Source organism: Delphinus delphis, chromosome 7 (assembly GCF_949987515.2).
Source record: "Delphinus delphis chromosome 7, mDelDel1.2, whole genome shotgun sequence".
NCBI lineage: Eukaryota > Metazoa > Chordata > Mammalia > Artiodactyla > Delphinidae > Delphinus > Delphinus delphis.
Window position 1 is genome coordinate 101816601 of NC_082689.1, and position 20329 is coordinate 101836929.

The following is a 20329-nucleotide window of genomic DNA, read 5'->3' on the forward strand; positions in this document are numbered from 1 at the left end:
AGATGTGATGTTTAAGCTGGACCTAAAGGGAAATTAGGGGTAAGGGAGGAGGAGAGGAATGTTCAGGGTAAAAGTAGGAATAGCGAATGTAAATATACAGAAGCAAAAGTGAACCATCTGGGAGATGGTTCGTGTAACCTGACATAGAGGAAGAGGTGAGAAGTGACATAAAATGAGGGTGGAGAGGAGGGTGGCAGCAGGTCATAATGCCCCACTGGATCATTACTACGGAGAGGAACCAGGGGTACCTGAATGAATGTCTTACAGTTCCTGCCCCAAAGGTGTTTGCAGTATAGCAGGGTGACAGGTAAGTCATTAAATAAAGGCATACCCTGATACCATGATAGAGATAGGTGAAAGATCTACTAAGAAATAAATCAACAGAATTTTGTCCACAAGTTATATGCATTCATGCAGCAAATATTTATTGACTACCTTCTATTATGTTAGACACTCAGGATATAAAAGCTCATGAAAATTATTTCCCATTCTTAAGGAACTCATAATCTCCTGGGTGTGACAAACAAGAAAGTTAACATTTACACCCAAGTGTGATAAGAGTCATGGCAAAGATACTCACAGGTCACAAAGGGAGAACAGAGAAAGATACTGTACCCAGCCTGAGGGCCAGAGAAGACTATAGGAAGAGACAAAGTTTGTTTATTAAAGGCTGGGTAGGAGATAGCTCCACTGGCAGGAGCAACTCCTCTAGGTGTATGATCTGGTACATATGAATCTGCCGATGTGATCCCTCATGTACACAGTGATGCAATCCATATGGAAATACTCTGTGACAGGGTTCATGGCACAACAACCCTACAGTATGGCCCACCATAACTCATTTTAGTAGAACCCAAATCAATCCTCTCTTGAGCCTAGACCATCTATTCAGATGGTCTCCCTGGGCATGATTTTATTACTTGTCTTCATGTTTTAATCACACACTCTAATAAAACATGGGCCATTTAAAGGCAGTCAGTCACTCAGGGACCGAAGTCACCTGGTAGGGTTTGGTGGTCTGCCAACTTAAAGCTTGGCCCTGTATTGCTAGGCGAAGAAAGATTGCCCCTAAGATAAATATTTGGAGTTCAGAAGACATGGCCAGACTGCAATATTTTTAAGTTATGGAAGATCACATTTGGAGCTTCAATTCTCAGGTATATCTATCGTCTTAATTTATTTGGTTAAATTAAAAAATACACAGGAAAACAGTGAGGCTTAAGAATACAATACTAGTAGGAAAATCTCAAGATAAACTTGTGCTGAACAAATATTAAGTCCGCAAAAATAAAAATGTAAATTTATAGTCAGAACTTCTGTTCTAACTTTTAGTGTCCTAGTAAAGACATTAGGCTTACAGAAGGAAGAAGAAAGTGGTTTTGGCATATTTTTTCCTGCTTTTAATCTTGGATCAAGAAGAAAGGCAAGCTCCATGTTTGCCAGAAATTTCCTGTGGTAGTAGGAAGATCACTGGTTTAGGATTCAGGAATTCAGGAATCTCAGCCAAGCATCTCAACTCTCTCTGAGCCTGGGTCCCTCATCTTTTAAAAGGAGACTAATAATAGGAGCACTAGTGGAAAGATCAACTTTCTGAGCCTCAGTTTCTCCATCTGTAATGTGAGATAGTTGTATTGATAAAGGGAAGGCTGGTAGGCACCTTGAGGGCCAAATAGAAATAATTGCTAGTGGCTGCTAAGAGCATGTCCTAAGAAGGATGCTACAGTGATATCCTGGCCCAGAGGGACAGCTCCGTGATTAATTAAAGTCAGGCCATGGGCCAGCCTGTATTTCTTCTCATCATAATATTCATGGCCTTAACAGAGGCACAAACTATTAAGGAAGAGAGGTAAATGGGGGAATGAGGATTTAGGATATTATATCTGAAGTGCATTCAAATCTGAAGAGCATAACTAGACTGTGATCAAATGTTCTGGAGCTCAAAGGATCTTTGTGGGTCTGGTGAAAAATGTTGCATATCCTCATAACTCTTAGCCCAATCAGTTAACGTTTAAACCTGTATTATTCAAAAATCATCTAAATTGTCACTTCACACCCATTAAGATAGCTATTATTAAATGTTTTAAATAACAAGCGTTGATGAGGATGTGAAGAAATTCTAATCCTTATACATTGCTGGTAAGAATGTAAAATGATGCAGCAGCTGTGGAAAAGAGTTGACATTTCCTCATAAACTTAAACATAGAATCAGCATATGATCTAGAAATTCCACTTTGGGGTATATACCCAAAATATTTGAAAGCAGGGACTCAAACAGATATTTGTACCACATGTTAATAACAGCATTATTCACAATAGCTAAAAGCTGGATAAAACCCAAATGCCCATCAATGGATGAATGGATATACAAAATGTGGCATACATATACAATGCAATAATATCTAATCTTCAGTCCTGGCTAGCAGTTATTAAACAAATTTGTTATTAAACAAATGTCTTCCTCAGAAAAGTACATTTTTCTTGTTTGAAATAGACTTAATATATACCCTTCATAACTCAGATGGGATGCAAAAGTCACTATTGGACATTAAGAGTATACATTTAGAAGTGGTGATTTATTTGATATTGTTTTTGAAGCACCATCAAAAAAAAATGAATGAATTCATTTGTTGTTTTATTTATCAGATACAACTGAAACAGATATTGTCAAAGCCATTAGAAAAGAAACCTCAAATTCAAATGGTTAATTAATAATATTTGCCAATATTATCAAAAAGCAAAAGCTTTTACTTGTATTGACCAAATGAAGGGGGAAGCACATGCAGACTATCATTCTTAAGTAACAAAAATATAATGAAATGATAATGTTTTAAAAAATCAACTTACATTTATATAGCATTTTCCCATAAATACATTCATGTATGCTGACATATATACTTTTTTATACAAAAATATAATATTCTGTATGTAAAATAATATCTATTAATTATCACTGTAATGACAAATGGGAAATTTTTGAAACTGTATTGGCTACTTCAATGAAGGCAGTACAGGATATTTGAAATGTTGAATTACACTTCCAGCTCAGGGTTTTCCTTGTTATTTTATAGACTGGAAAAGAAGGCAAGGCTTCCTTTGTATTTTTAACCTTCAGGTTTTCAAATTAAAGTACATTGGGCCAAAGGGGGAAAAATTCCAGTCCATACCTGGAGAGAAAAGCATACTGTGAAAGTTAGATCCTCTTCATGAATCCAGGTAAGAAATGAAATTTGGATGATTACTGTAATTCACCAGAAACTTTATGTCTACTTCTCAGTTGACTCCACAGCAGGGCAATGAGATGGGTACTACCATGTCAATGGTACAGACAGGTAAACTGACCCTCCAAAGGGCCAAATACATGTACATGACCTCACAGCCAGTAAATTACAAAGCCTGTGCTCTTTCCACACTGTAAGTGCATATCCTGAGAGGCATTAGGGAGGTAATACAGGCTATGCAAGAGTTATAAACATTTTTTAAGATCAGTATGTGCTTGGCAGCAAATAATTGTTATTAGAAGTCCTATATGATAATACTAAATTATATACATATATAATATTATGGATTTATTATAACTATATAGAGTTGACCTTGAACAACATATTTGAACTGTGTGAGTCCACTTATAAGAGGATTTTTTTTCAACAGCAAATTCTACACAGTCCTTGGTTGGTTGAATCTGCAGATTCAGAATGACAAATAAGGAGGAACCACCTTTATGAAAGGCTGACTATAAGTTACATGCAGGGTTTTGACTGCACAGAGGGTCGGCTCCCCTAACCCCCTACTCCCGTTGTTCAAGGGTCAATTGTATATATGCTATATGTGTATATACACATATAGCATAATAATATATGTCTATATTACTATACTATTATGGATTTTTAATTTGAATTGTTTATATATGCCAATTTAATTTAAATCTGTTAATTTTATTTAAATATACTAAATCCAATCTATTAATTGAATAAGTTTCTGGATACATACAAAAATATATGTAGACATAATCCTTCAAAGGACTGACAATTTAACGTGGAAGATAGAAAATTGATTCTAATGTAGGCAAATTGGGTTAAGTGCTGTGATAGAGATATAAACAGTCATTAGTATGTAATAGAAAAAATTCATACAGATGTCTTATTCAGCCAAGCATTTAGAAAAAATAATTTTTAAAAACTGATAAATGAAAATTATGATTTTATATATGGAATGGCCTCGATGGCTATGGATTGAGAATATAACTTGGACTCTAAAGAAATTCTGTGGAGAATTTGTCTTCACATCTATGAAAGTCAGTAGCAAGTTTATCTGCACTGAGGATGGGGAAAGTACAAACTTGTTTTCACTACAACGAGGAATTTTTGACAGGGAGGAAAAAGGACTTTCTGAGATATATATATACGGGTGTGTGTGTGTGACTTTGCAATGTGAGGAGTCATTATTCAAGAATAATAATAACCCGGTGCTTTTTATTTGGTAATATGCTCTCATGTATATTATTTCCTCACTAGTTTTGCTGTCAAGTAGGTATGGCTGGTATTTTATCTTCTTTTTTTTTTAATAGACCAATTCATCAAGGCTAACCTACTCATCAAGGTTTATATAGCTGGTAAATAATGAACTCAAGCCTGAAATATAGGATTCCTTAGTCTAAAGTTTGTAAATTTCGTATTATAGAGTCCAAATTCAATTTGAATGTAGTTCTGCTCAGAGGGAGGGAAATGGGTGAGAAATGCAGAATTTTATTGATGAAAAATTTAGAAATTGTCTTCAGGAGTTGCAAACTTAATGCCTTGCAGGGCCAGATAGGTAGTGTAAATAGTGAAGCAGCTGGTTATAAGTTGGAGGGAGTGCATGTTCTGTGAAGCAGTCAGCAGCCTGGGTTAAGCCTCAGTAACAAAGAATTCCCAAATCTAAGTCACTTAGCATGTGATACCCATTATATTGGACAGAGAAGAGAAAATTTGGCAAGTCACTCACTGGCTTGCTAAAGTAGCTAAAGGCTACTCTGGAGTGACACATGCACTTCCACTTGATGCTCATGGTCATGCCTAATTCCAAGTAAGAGTTGAGGGGAAGAGAACAGAGGAAGTGCTGTCCTACCATGTATCAGAAAGTAGTAACAGAAATATTTAGCGAGGGGATGCAGGCTCCCTTCGTGTCACCAAATATTCAGTTCATTCTCCTTTTTACACAAAAAAATACATTCTCATCACTAAGGGAGACAGCCCCAGGATCCCATTTTGTCAAAGTATCAAGCTAAAAGTCCATACTCTCTGGGTGACCTGTGAAGTCTTTACTTCAGTCCCAGATGTCTTCTTGCAATCTGGAGATCTTTGAACTAAAAAGTTAAACCTGTCCCCTCTGCATATCAACACACACTAGGGGCTGGGGCAGAAAAACAGCAATGCACACTCCTGCAATGAAAAATCACAGGAGTTGGACAGCAAACACTGGTTTATAGATATGCTGAAATCCCATGGTGCAGATATTTGCAAGGACTACATTAATTGAAGATGGGGATATTCTTTGGTTAAACACTGATTCTACTCCTTGGAAGAAACTCTCAAGGCCCTTGCTCTCTGCAGCCCTCGGTTCTGCTTTCTGAAAGGTTCTTCTTCACCTATTATCTTTATCCACATGCATAATAGGCATTGGGGAATACACTCTCTTTGGGGCTGAGTAGCTTTCTCAGACCACTTCCTGAACACAGAAAGTTTCAGGGCCCAAAGATTAGGTTAATATTTATATGATCACAGATTGTTTAGTACATGCTGAAGTTTCTTTGGCTGTAAGTCTCACAAGAACTTACTAGGTGTATTAGTCATTGTTCTCCAGAGAAACAGAACCAATAAGACGTATATGTAAAGAGAACGAGGATTTATTACAAGGAATTGGCTCACACAATCATGGAGGCTGAAAAATCCCACAATCTGCACACAGAAAGCTGGAGGACCAAGAGAGTCAGTGATGTAGTTACAGTCTGAATCCAAAGTCCTGAGAATCAGGAGGGCCAATGGTGTAAATTCCAGTCCAAAAGCCAGCAAGCTCAAGACCCAGAATGAACCATTGTTTCAGTTCAAGTCTGAAGGCAGAAAAAAAAAAAGATACCCCACCTCAAGGCAGTCAGACAGGGGAAGTTCCCTATTAGAGGGATGATTTGCCTTTTTGTTTTATTCAGGCCTTCAACTAATTGGATGAGGCCCACTCACATTAGGGAGGGCAATCTGCTTTACTCAGTCTACAGATTCAAATGCAATTCTTATCCAAAAACACTCTCACATACACCTGGAATAATGTTTGACCAAATATCTGGGCACTCTCTGGGGCAGTCAAGTGGACACATAAAATTAACCATCAAAATAGTACTACCTGCATTTTTTTTCCTAGTTATAATCCCTAGATTATGTTTTCATGTATGTGTGTGGTTTGTGTGTATTTGCTTTCTCAACCCCATGATTCTCACTTTTGCTTTCTTGATTTATTTGTGGGTACCTTAAGTACAGCAGGCTTCAGTGAAAAGCCATTGTCACCTCTTCTCTGAGCGATTTTGTTTAATTGAGAGATTTACTGGATACCACAACAGTACTCTGAGACATCTTAGTCTAATCATACTCTTGATTTGATCCTTGTAATAAGGCTGAGTTCTAACCAATATTTGTTTTTCAAAGGCCTTTTTGGTTTTATGTTTTAGTTGTTGGGGTTAAGATGCAGTTGTCATTTCCAAACCTACAAATACATGGATTTCGTTATTCTTTCTCTTCTCTTTTATTTCTTTTTGAAAACTGGCCAATTGTCAGAGCTCATTTCTTTCATGTGATAGCTCAGTATTACCATTCTGTTTTCCTACTTCTTCCTCCAGTTACTGCAGATAATATTTTTACCAAATGTTTGCCATTGAATAAGATAGAAAACCATCCTTCCAGCTTTTGATATCAGTCTCCTTACCACCTGCCAAATGACCACTAAGAAAATGCAACATATATTCAGTTACGGTCGTCGTTATTTTTGGTGGTGGTGTAATGTAGAACGCACTACTGGACACTAATTTCTATAGCATTCAGCACAGGTAAGGTTAGGCTGCTATAACAAACAACCACCACCATTTTAGAAATTTGTAACAATATAAGACTATTTTCTGCTAAGACTACATGTTTGCTGTGGGCTCTGTTCCACATTCTTCACTCCTGGACCCAGACTGACAATGCAGCCACCATCCCAAACACTGTCACTTGCCATGACAGAGGAAAAACAAGAATGAGTCTAATTGTGCACTGGCTCTCAAACATTTGCTGTGTGTTTAACTGGCCAAAGCAACTCACACAGATACAAATAAATCCTAAGGAGTGAATATGGGCGATTTAATTGTGTGTCAGAGGAAGATAAGTGGAAATATTTGCTTAATAATAGTATTGATTACCACACACTTCCTAACTGCATACATAACCTGACTTTTCCAAATAAAATAAGTCCTTCATTTGGATGTGGGTTTTCAGTTTCTAATCCTCTGTCTAAATACACGTTCACATTTTTACAGATAGGATAACTGAAACTCTGAGGATTCATACAAAGAAACTCAGCAAGTGAGTTTCAGGACCTAATCCTCACTAAATTGCACAGAGCAGTGTGTTGTTTTAGAAAAAGCCCAGGCTTTGGTCTCAGTATGAACTGGGTTCAAGTCTCAACTACACAACTATGTTTCTGAGTTTATGTAGCTAAGTTAGTTTACCTCTCTGAACTTCGTGTTCTACATTTGCCATATAGAAAGATATTAGAGCTTGCTATCCTGCATGAGCTGTTGTAAAGATAAAGCTTAAAAAATTATTGAAGGTGCTTCAACAATTCTACCGTTAAATTAACATTTGTTGCTGGAGTGTGTCATTTTGGTGTAGACAAGTCAGGTCTTGCTAGTTGAGCTTACACTTTCCAGGACCCCTAAGCAAAATGTGATTGCTCTTGGCATGTGTGTGTTTTTGACGTCTTAGTCTTTAGGAAGTAACAGATTGTCTCATGAGAAGAGAGACTCAATTAGGCAACTAAGCAACAAAGGATTTTTTTTGTGTGCTCAATAGTAAAGGCTCAGTGTGACTTCAAATGTTTGCTTGAGGAAAGAAATCAGAGAACAAAATGCCACTTGGATCCAGAATCCTTTATTGTCTCCAAGCTCAAGGATCTCTGAAAACTGATTCTCCAAGGACTACCCTTCAGTTTGACTGAAGAGTGTGCTGACTATGCTAATTCCTAAAGGAACTTACTCAACTCATGAAATTTGATGGGTGGGAGTCAAAATGAAATGATGCTGGGCTTCATTCTGATCTCTCTTGAAAAATCCATCTAAACTGTTTAAGAGTTAGGAATGAGATACTTTCTTCTGAATTAACTGAATGTTTCAGTCTGAAAGCAGTGGTTCTCATACCACTCCATAATTTTCCATAAGAATTAGTTGAGTGTATTAGAACATAATGATTCCAAGATTCAGCCACCAAATTCCAAGAATTTGATTTGATGGTTTGGGGATCTGGCCTGGAAAACTGTATGCATGAAGATCATGATTTGAGAAATTCTGGACCTACATCTTCTGATTTTGGCTGCAAATTAGAAATCACCTGGCCAGTTCTTAAAATTGAACTGTGCCTGGGCTCCATCCCAAATATTTGAGAATTTCTGAGGGTTGGGGGCCCAGGCACAGGAATTATGTTAAAGCACCCAAGTGATTCTAATGTGTAGCCAGGGTTGAGAACCTCTGTCTCTAGTCTAAAGAGACCTCTGTCAGGTTAAAGGATGCTATGCCAGTGTCCTGAAAGATATTTGATAGGATAGGTTTCTCTTTACTTTTAGTATCACAGAAAATTAGAGTAGAAGGTATCTAATAGGACTAAGGTTTTTCAACTTAGAATGTCTGCATTGTTCTAACAGGGACAAAAAAGTGTCAAGAAAGGAAATTTCCAGACCAGACTAGAGAAAAATGGTGCAAAGTTAACACCACTTCCCAGTCAGATACATGCAGATCCTACCAATCTTTCAGCACTAACAAATCCCTAAACCCTCCTTCCACTCTTCATTTCTGTCCTCCTGGTTCTCCAAACTTGCCTTTCTGTGTTCAAATTCCTGCCCTCAACAGGAGTCTGAAAGCTCTTTTTTTTTTTAAGTTCAAATGCATTTCTTTTAAATTTATGCATATACTTTTTTTAATAGATCTTTATTGGAATACAATTGCTTCACAATACTGTGTTCGCTTCTGCTTACAACAAAGTGAATCAGCCATATGCATACGTATATCCCCATATCCCTTTCCTCTTAAGCCTCCCTCTCACCCTCCCTATCCCACCCCTCTAGGTCATCGCAAAGCACAGAGCTGATCTCCCTGTGCTATGCAGCAGCTTCCCACTAGCTATTTTAAATCTGGTAGTGTATATATATCACTGCTACTCTCATTCCATAGACCATTTTTCTCTCAACCAGCTCTTATACCAGGTCTCTGCAAAGGCTTTTAAGTTATAAATTGAACTCCTAAAAGCTCATTCCTTTCTACAGATGTTCTGCTGCCATCTCATCCTAACTGCAATTTGGATTTTCCTTAGCCACATACTTCCCTGTAAAGCATCTCCAAAGGAGACCACTACTCCTATTCTCACCCTTTGAGTTACAATTCACATACTTATTGCACTGCACTGAAGCTTTCAGATAATTACAGGACTCTCATCTCTCAGTGAGTGAAATTTTCTGATTTAAATTGCACACCCATCATCTCAACATTGTGTTCAACTGACCTCTTCCCTAAAACTTTGTGTTTAACTCAACATATACTGAGCATCTTTAAAAAGCTAGGTATCAGTTATGTAAATAAGCATAATAGGATTTAAATTCTTTTTCTTTGAGTTTAATTTTATTTTAATACAGCAGGTTCTTATTAGTTATCTATTTTATACATATTAGTATATATATATATATGTCAATCCCAATCTCCCAATTCATCCCACCATGACCACACCACCACTTTCGTCCTTTGGTGTCCATATGTTTATTCTCTACATCTGTGTCTCTATTTCTGCCTTGCAAACCAGTTGATCTGTACCATTATTCTAGATTCCACATATATGTGTTAGCATTTGTTTTTCTCTTTCTGACTTACTTCACTCTGTATGACAGTCTCTAGGACCATACACATCTCTACAAAAGACCCAATTTTGTTCCTTTTTATGGATAAGTAATATTCCATTCTATATATGTACCACAACTTCTTTATCCATTCATCTGTCGATGGGCATTCATCTGTCGATGTCCTGGCTATTGTAAATAGAACTGCAATGAACATTTTGATACATGACTCCTTTTGAATTATGGCCTTCTCAGGGTATATGTCCAGTACTGGGATTGCTGGGTCGTATGGTACTTCTGTTTTTAGTTTTTAAGGAATCTCCATACTGTCCTGCATAGCAGCTGTATCATTTTATATTCCCACCAACAGTGCAAGAAGGTTCTCTTTTCTCCACATCCTCTCCAGCATTTATTGTTTGTAGATTTTTTTTAACATCTTTATTGGAGTATAATTGCTTTACAATGGTGTGTTACTTTCTGCTTTATAACAAAGTGAATCGGTAATACATACACTTATGTTCCCATATCTCTTCCCTCTTGCGTCTCCCTCCCTCCCCCCATCCCTATCCCACCCCTCTAGGTGGTCACAGACCAACGAGCTGATTTCCCTGTGCTGTGGGACTGCTTCCCACTAGCTATCTATTTTATTTTGGTAGTGTATATATGTCCAGGTCACTCTCTCACTTTGTCACAGCTTACCCTTGCCCCTCCCCATATCCTCAAGTCCATTCTCTAGTAGGTCTGTGTCTTTATGTCCATCTTACTCCTAAGTTCTTCATGACCTTTTTTTCTTTTTTGATTCCATATATATGTGTTAGCATACAGTATTTGTTTTTCTCCTTCTGACTTACTTCACTCTGTATGACGGACTCTAGGTCCATCCACCTCACTACAAATTACTCAGCTTCGTTTCTTTTTATGGCTGAGTAATATTCCATTGTATATATATGCCACATCTTCTTTATCCATTCATCTGTTGATGGACACTTAGGTTGCTTCCATGTCCTGGCTATTGTAAATAGAGCTGCAGTGAACATTGTGGTACATGACTCTTTTTGAATTATGGTTTCCTCAGGGTACATGCCCAGTAGTAGGATTGCTGGGTCATATGGTAGTTCTATTTTTAGTTTTTTAAGGAACTTGCATACTGTTCTGCATAGTGGCTCTATCATTTTACATTCCCACCAACAGTGCAAGAGGGTTCCCTTTTCTCCACATCCTCTACAGCATTTATTGTTTGTAGATTTTTTGATGATGGCCATTCTGACTGGTATGAGTTGATACCTCATTGTAGCTTTGATTTGCATTTCTCTAATGATTAGTGATGTTGAGCATCCTTTCATGTGATTGTTGGCAATCTGTATATCTTCTTTGGAGAAATGTCTGTTTAGGTCTTCTGCTCATTTTTTTTTTTTTTTTTTTGCAGTACACGGGCCTCTCACTGTTGTGGACTCTCCCGTTGAGGAGCACAGGCTCCAGACGTGCAGGCCCAGCGGCCATGGCTCACAGGCCCAGCCGCTCCACGGCATGTGGGATCTTCCCGGACCGGGGCACGAACCTGTGTCCCCTGCATCGGCAGGCGGTCTCTCAACCACTGCGTCACCAGGGAAGCTTCTGCCCATTTTTTGACTGGATTATTTGTTTTTTTAAATACTGAGCTGCATGAGTTGTTTATATAATTTGGAGATTAATGCTTTGTCCATTCATTCATTTGCAAATACTATCTCCCATTCTGAGGGTTGTCTTTTCAACTTGTTTATACTTTCCTTTGCTGTGCAAAAGCTTGGAAGTTTCATTAGGTCCCTTTTGTTCATTTTTGTTTTTATTTCCCTTACTCTGGGAGGAGGGTCAAAAAAGATCTTGCTGTGATTTATGTCAAACAGTGTTCTTCCTATGTTTTCTTCTAAGAGTTTTATATTGTCTGATCTTACATTTAGGTCTTTAATCCATTTTGAGTTTATTTTTGTGTATGGTGTTAGGGAGTGTTCTAATTTCATTTTTTTTACATGTAGCTTCCAGTTTTCCCAGCACCACTTATTGAAGAGACTCTCTCTTCTCCATTGTATATTCTTGCCTCCTTTGTCATAGATTAGTTGACCATAGGTGCATGCATTTATCTCTGGGCTTTCTATCGTGTTCCATTGATCTATATTTCTGTTTTTGTACCAGTACCATACTGTCTTGATTACTGTAACTTTGTAGTATAGTCTGAAGTCAATGAGTCTGATTCCTCCAGCTCTGGTTTTTTCCCTCAAGATTGTTTTGGCTATTTGGGGTCTTTTGCGTCTCCATACAAATTTTAAGATGTTTTTTTGTTTTGGTTCTGTAAAAAGTGCCATTCGTAACTTGATAGGGATTGCATTGAATCTGTAGATTGCTTTGGGTAGTATAGTCATTTTCACAATATTGATTCTTCTAATCCAAGATCATGGTATATCTCTCCATCTCTTTGTGTCATCTTTAATTTCTTTCATCAGTGTCTTATAGTTTTCTGAGTAGAGCTCTTTGACCTCCTTAGGTAAGTTTATTCCTGTGTATTTTATTCTTTTTGTTGTAGGGATGAATGGGATTGTTTCCTTAATTTCTCTTTCTGACCTTTCATTGCTAGTGTATAGGAATTCAAGTGATTACTGTGCATTAATTTTGTATCCTGCAATTTTACCAAATTCATTGATTAGCTCTAGTACTTGTCTGGTGGCATCTTTAGGATTATCTACGTATATTATCATGTCATCTGTGAAGAGTGAGAGTTTTACAATTTCTTTTCCAATTTGGATTTCTTTTATTTTTTTTTCTTCTCTGATTTCTCACACTAGGACTTCCAAAACTATGTTGAATAATAGTGGAGAGAGTAGACATCCTTTTCTTGTTCCTGATCTCAGAGGAAATGCTTTCAGTGTTTCACCATTGAGAATGATGTTTTCTGTGGGTTTGTAGCATATGGCCTTTATTATGTTGTGGTAAGTTCACCTTTTTGCCCAAATTCTGGAGAGTTTTTATTGTAAATTGGTGTTGAATTTTGTCAAAAGCTTTTTCTGCATCTATTGAGATGATTATATGGTTTTTATTCCTCAATTTGTTAATATGGTGTATCCCATTGATTGATTTGCATATATTGAAGAATCCTTGCATCTCTGGGATAAATCCCACTTGATCATGGTGTATGATCCTTTTAATGTGTTGTTGGATTCTGTTTGCTAGTATTTTGTTGAGGATTTTTGCATCCATATTCATCAGTGTTATTCGTTTGTAATTTTCTTTTTTTGTAGTATCTTTGCCTGGTTTTGGCATCAGGGTGATGGTGGCCTCGTAGAATGAGTTTAGGAGTGTTCCTTCCTTGGCAATTTTTTGGAAGAGTTTGAGAAGGATGGGTGTTAGTTCTTCTCTAAGTGTTTGATAAAATTCAACTGTGTAGCCATCTGGTCCTGTACTTTTGTTTGTTGGAAGATTTTTAATCACAGTTTCAATTTCATTACTTGTGATTGGTCTGTTCAAATTTTCTATTTCTTCCTGGTTCAGTCTTGGAAGGTTATAACTTTCTAAGAATTTTTCCATTTCTTGCACGTTGTCCATTTTATTCACATAGAGTTGCTTGTAGTAGTCTCTTAATGTGCTTTGTATTTCTGAGCTGTCCATTGTAACTTCTCCTTTTTCATTTCTAATTTTATTGATTTGAGTCCTCTCCCTCTTTTTCTTGATGAGTCTGGCTAAAGGTTTATTAATTTCAATTTTCTTCTCAAGAAACAGCTTTTAGTATTATTGATCTTTGCTAGAGTTTTCTTTGTTTCTATTTCATTTATTTTGACTCTGATCTTTATGATTTCTTTCCTTCTACTAATTTAGGATTTTGTTTGTTCTTCTTTCTCTAGCTCCTTTAGGTGTAAGGTTCAATTGTTTATTTGAGATTTTTCTTATTTCTTGAGGTAGGATTGCATTGCTATAAACTTCCCTCTTAGAACTGCTTTTGCTGCATCCCAAAGGTTTTGGATCCTTGTGTTTTAATTTTCCTTTGTCTCTAGTTACTTTTGATTTCCTCTTTGATTTCTTCAGTGATCCTTTGCGTATTTAGTAACGTATTGTTTAGCTTCCATGTGTTTGTGGTTTTTACGGGTTTTTTTCCCTTTAGTTTATTTCTAATCTCATAGCACTGTGGTTGGAAATGATGCTTGATACCATTTCAATTTTCTTAAATTTACAGAGGCTTGATTTGTGACCCAAGATGTGATCTATGCTGGAGAATGTTCTGTGTGCACTTGAGAAGAAAGTATAATCTGCTATTTTCGGATGGAATGTCCTATAAATATCAGTTAAATCTATCTGGTCTATTGTGTCATTTAAAGCTTGTGCTTCCTTATTAATTTTCTGTTTGGATGATATGTCCATTGGTGTATGTGAGGTGTTATAGTCCCCCACTATTATTGTGTTACTGTCTATTTCCTCATTTATAGCTGTTAGCATTTGCCTTACGTATTGAAGTGCTCCTATGTTGGGTGCATAAATATTTATAATTGTTATGTCTTCCTCTTGGTTTGATCCCTTGATCATTATGTATGGTCCTTCCTTGTCTCTTGTAACATTCTTTATTTTAAAGTCTATTTTATCTGATATGAGTATTGTTACTCCAGCTTTCTTTTGATTTCCATTTGCATGGAATGTCTTTTTCCATCCCCTCACTTTCAGTCTGCATGTGTCCCTAGGTCTGAATTGTGTCTCTTGTAGACAGCATATATATGTGTCCTGTTTCTGTATCCATTCAGCGAGCCTGTGACTTTTGGTTGGAGCATTTAATCTATCTACATTTAAGGTGATTATAGATATGTATGTTCCTGTTACTATTTTCTTAACTGTTTTGCATTTGTTTCTGTAGGTCCTTTTCTTCTCTTGTGTTTCCCACTTAGAGAAGTTCCTTTAGCATTTGTTGTTGAGCTGGTTGGTGGTGCTGAATTTTCTTAACTTTTGCTTGTCTGTAAAGCTTTTGCTTTCTCCATCAAATCTGAATGGGATCCTTTCTGGGTAGAGTAATCTTGTTTGTATGTTCTTCCCTTTCATCACTTTAAATATATCATGCCACTCCCTTCTGGCTTGTAAAATTTCTGCTGAGAAATCAGCTGTTATCCTTATGGGAGTTCCCTTGTATGTTATTTGTCAGTTTTCCCTTATTGCTTTTAATAATTTTTCTTTGTCTTTAATTTTTGTCAGTTTGGTTCTATGTATCTCGGCGTGATTTTCCTTGGGTTTATACTGCATGGGACTCTGCACCTTCTGAACTATTTCCTTTCCCACCTTAGGGAAGTTTTCAACTATAATCTCTTCAAATATTTTCTCAGGTCTGTTCTCTCTCTCTTCTCCTTCTAGGACCCCTATAATGCGAATGTTTGTGTGTTTAATGTGGTCCCAGAGGTCTCTTAGGATGACTTCATTTCTTTGCATTATTTTTCTTTATTCTGTTCCACAACAGTGAATTCCACCATTCTGTCTTCCAGGTCACTTATCTGTTCTGCAGACTCAGTTATTCTGCTATTGATTTCTTCTAGTGTATTTTTCATTTCAGTTATTGTATTGTTCATCTCTGTTTGTTTGTTCTTTTAATCTAGGTCTTTGTTAAACATTTCTTGCATCTTCTCAATCTTTGCCTCCATTCTTTTTCCAAGGTCCTGGATCACCTACCATTATTCTAAATTCTTTTTCTGGAAGGTCACCTATCTCCACTTCATTTAGTTGTTTTTTTTTTTTTTTTTTCATTTTTTCTATCTTTCTGTGAATGTGGTTTTCATTCCACAGGCTGCAGGATTGCAGTTCTTCTTGCTTCTTCTGCCTGCCCTCTGGTGAAAGAGGCTATCTAAGAAGCTTGTGCAAGCTTCCTGTTGGGAGGGACTGGTGGTGAGTAGAGCTGGGTGTTGCTCTGGTGGGCAGAGCTCAGTAAAACTTTAATCTGCTTGTCTGCTGATGGGTGGGGCTGAGTTCCCTCCCTGTTGGTTTTTTGACCTGAGGTGACTCAGCACTGGAGACTCCAGGCTGTTTGGTGGGGCTAATGGCAGACTCCAGGAGGGCTCATGCCAAGGAGTACCTCCAAGAACTTCTGCTGCCAGTGTCCTTGCCCCCACAGTGAGCCAGTCACTCCCCTCCTCTGCAGGAGACTCTCTAACACTAGTAGGTAGGACTTGTTCAGTCTCCTATGGGGTCACTGCTCCCTCCCCCTGGGTCCTGATATGCGTACTCCTTTGTGTGTGCCCTCCAATAGTGGAGTCTCTGTTTCCCCCAGTCCTGTTGAAGTCCTGCAATCAAATCTCTACTAGACTTCAAAGTCTAATTCTCTGAGAATTCCCCCTCCTGTTGCCAGACCCCCAGGTTGGGAAGCCTGACTTGGGGCTCAAAACCTTCACTCCAGTGGGTGGACTTCTGTGGTATAATTGTTTTCCAGTTTGTGAGTCACCCACCCAGTGGTTATGGGATTTGATTTTATTGTGGTTGTGCCCCTCCTACCATCTCATTGTGGCTTCTCCTTTGTCTTTGGATGTGGGGTATCCTTTTTGGTGAGTTCCAGTGTCTTCCTGTCAATGATTGTTCAGCAGTTAGTTGTGATTCCAGTGCTCTCACAAGAGGGAATGAGCACACATCTTTCTACTCTGCATTCACCAATCTCAAGATTTATATTCTTAATGATAGGGAAGGAAACTGAGTCTCAGTGAGGTATGATTTGTCAAGTAAATGAGATGGAGAGGCAGAATCTGAGCTTAGATCTGTTCGACTGCAGAGTGCAAACTCTTGATATCAGTTTATTTTTAAATTAGTTATTTATTTATCATTAAATATTTCAGAAATACACAAGATTTTGTAGACAGATAAGTTAGGGAGTGTCCAGAGGAAGAGAACCAGATACAGTTTTCTTGACATAAGAGAAATTTAGGCCTAAGGCACTTTGTGATACAAGCCTGGCCACAATGCCTACCATACAGAAGAACAGGTCTCAGTAGTTAATGAATTTAAGGGAACAAAAGAATGTATGAACAAACAGCTATTACCAATCCAGGAAAATAATGTAATCATATCAGAGACAATAAATCAGTCACAAGGACTCCCAGTTGTTTTTCAAAGGTAAAGGTTAGCCTGAAGCACATTCTTGAGCTGTTTTGAAGGGTTTAGACCCTCTCGAGTATTCAACCACCAGAGTAACTGGAGCCAGAATTGATAGTCCTGATCTTTGCTGGTCTTCGAGACTTCAATCAACTAGGGCCTGGACTATGTCAATCTAGAATGACCTTGGCCTCAGTTCTATGCTGACATCTCCTCTTCACCATGCAAGCACAGGTAGGACTCACTCTACCTGGATGACTATACCCACCCCTCAAGAATATGCATGCACTGTTATCTTAAAACTTCCCCAATTTTGCTGTTTGGAGAGACACGGCTTTAGAAAATATCCCCAGTGTTCTCCTTACTTGTTGCAAGTAATAAAATACTTCCTTCTCCCGTTCTTTGACTTGGTTGTACATTTGACTTGACACCCACCAAGAGGTAAACCCAGTTTTCAGGTAACAGTATAACATGTAATAGAATGAACATCTGAGTACTGGCCACTTTGCTTAAGAAATACAATATTAAAAATACAGTTGAAAGCCCTATAGATACCAGTCTAATTGCATTTGCATCACTCATCTTCCTTCCCCAAAGCTGGCAACAGATAGAGCTGGAGTTGGAATGCCTCTTCAGAGTTGCCTCCAATTGAGATAAGAGACCAGGCTTTTGTACCCCTGCATTTTTTCAAGTTCTCATGAAATATGTATGCAATTTAACTTTATATAAGGCCTTAAAGTGACTTATATTGTGGATCTATTTCTTCATGCACTATAAAATAACAAATTAGGAAGTCATTGTGTGGGACTCGAGGGACATTGTTCCAGCTAATGATTAAGAACTCTCCAGACATTAGGGGCTTCTTAGACAATGGGTGAATTTCCAGGATGTCCGGCCCCCTTCCGAGGAGGGAGGTAACAAAATGTAAAAAAGGTGTCTGTCAAAGACCAATCAGGCAGCTGGGGAGAAGGAGGGAGATAACAAAATGTAAAAAAGGTGTCTGTCAAAGACCAATCAGGCAGCTGGGGACAAGTTCCCTCTCTGGTCCGAGCCTAAGCCGGGACCAATCAGCAGGAGAACACAACCAAATCTATAATTTACATACGGGGAAGTGGGAACCTATAAAACTGACATATTCGCGCCCAAAAGGGTTCCTTCTTCGACCTCCTGCGTGAGGACCAAGGAACCCCGGTGCACCGGCCTTCAATAAACCTCTTGCGTTTTGCATCGACTTCCGACTCTTGTTGTTTCCTGGGCGAGTCGAAACTCCTAGGAGACCGCGCAGGTCTAACATTTGGGGGCTCGTCCGGGATTCCACTCGCCCCGGACCACAAGAACACCGGCAGTTGGAGGTACCAGGTAAGCTCGAGCTTGATTGTCTGTTTGTCCCTTGTTCTTTGTGGGCCATTATCGGAGGAAAGCCGTAAGAATCGGCTTATTATGGAATCTGTATCGGACCTTTGGCTAGGCAGACGTGCTAATAGCCGGCGTCCATGAGCCCTAGGGGACGCCCTAGTGGCTCATCTGGAAGGAGAGGCAAACTCTGTCTCCCCTTCACTCGGTTTCGGCAGTTCCCTTGGTGGTAACTGCCATCTGAAGAAGTTTCGGTTTTGAAGCGAGCTCGCGGTGGCCCATACGTATATGTGTTTTGTGGAGTTTTAACTGTTTCTGTATTGTGGTCTATTCTTCTTCTCTGACGGACGACAATGGGACAAACTATGACGACTCCTCTTTCCCTTACCCTAAGCTATTGGACCGAAGTTCGGGCCAGAGCCCATAATTTTTCGGTAGAGGTAAAGAAAGGAAAGTGGCAGACTTTGTGTGCCTCTGAATGGCCAACATTTCAGATAGGATGGCCCCCCGAAGGATCCTTTTTATTAGACAAGATTAAGCTGCTGAAGTCTAAGATATTTAATATAGATCCCCACGGACATCCAGACCAAGTACCATATGTCTTGGTCTGGGAAGATTTAATTCTCTCCCCACCTCCGTGGGTCCGGCCCTTTGTTTCCTCAACAGGTACGTCCGCGCATACATCAGCAGCGTCGGAGATATTAGCCTTAAAGAAAAACCCCAACACGGAGAAGCTACCCGACGCCCCGGATCTACCGAAGGCGATTTATCCTGACCCGCAGTCCGATTTGCTTCTTTTGGATTCCCCACCCCCTTATCCTCCGGCCCCGAATCCCCTACCACCTAGAGGACCCCCAGCTCCACTGCCCTCGGCACCAAGGGAACCATCCATGATGGAAGAAGAAAGGGGTCCCTCAGTGGGCACTAGGAGCCGGAGGGCTATCTCCCCGGACTCCACTGCCCTACCTCTTAGAGAATATGGCCCCCGCGATGGCCAAGGGAATAGACCTCTCCAATATTGGCCCTTTTCCTCTGCAGATCTTTATAATTGGAAAATGCATAACCCAACTTTTTCCGAAAATCCACAGGCCCTTACCGCTTTAATAGAATCTCTTGTTTTCTCCCACCAGCCCACATGGGATGATTGTCAGCAGCTGCTCCAGACTCTCCTAACGACTGAGGAGAGGCAACGGGTTCTTTTGGAAGCCAGAAAAAATGTATTAGGCGCCAATGGGCAACCTACCCAGCTGCCTAACGAGATTGATGCTGGTTTCCCACTCGTCAGGCCAAACTGGGATTTCAATGCCCCGGAAGGTAGGGAGCGCCTGAAAATGTATCGCCAGGCTCTGGTGGCGGGTCTCCATGGAGCGGCCAGACGGCCCACTAATTTGGCTAAGGTAAGGGAAGTAACTCAGGGGCCCCAGGAATCGCCAACTGTGTTCCTGGAACGTTTAATGGAAGCCTTTAGACGCTTTACCCCTTATGATCCAACTTCGGAGGGACATAGGGCTACTATAGCGATGGCTTTCATAGATCAAGCGGCCCCTGATATTAAGAAGAAATTACAAAGGCTAGATGGCTTGCAGGGATTTTCGCTTCAGGAGTTAGTAAAAGAGGCAGATAAAGTATATAACAAAAGAGAAACAGAGGAAGAGAAGGAAGAAAGAACGCAGAAAGAGCAGGAAGCCCGTGAAATAAGACGGGATAAGAGACAGGAGAGGAATTTAAGTAAGATACTGGCCACTGTGGTTGGAGGAAGAAATATAGGGGATAGAAGTAGGCAGGAAGGGCGAACGGCAGACAG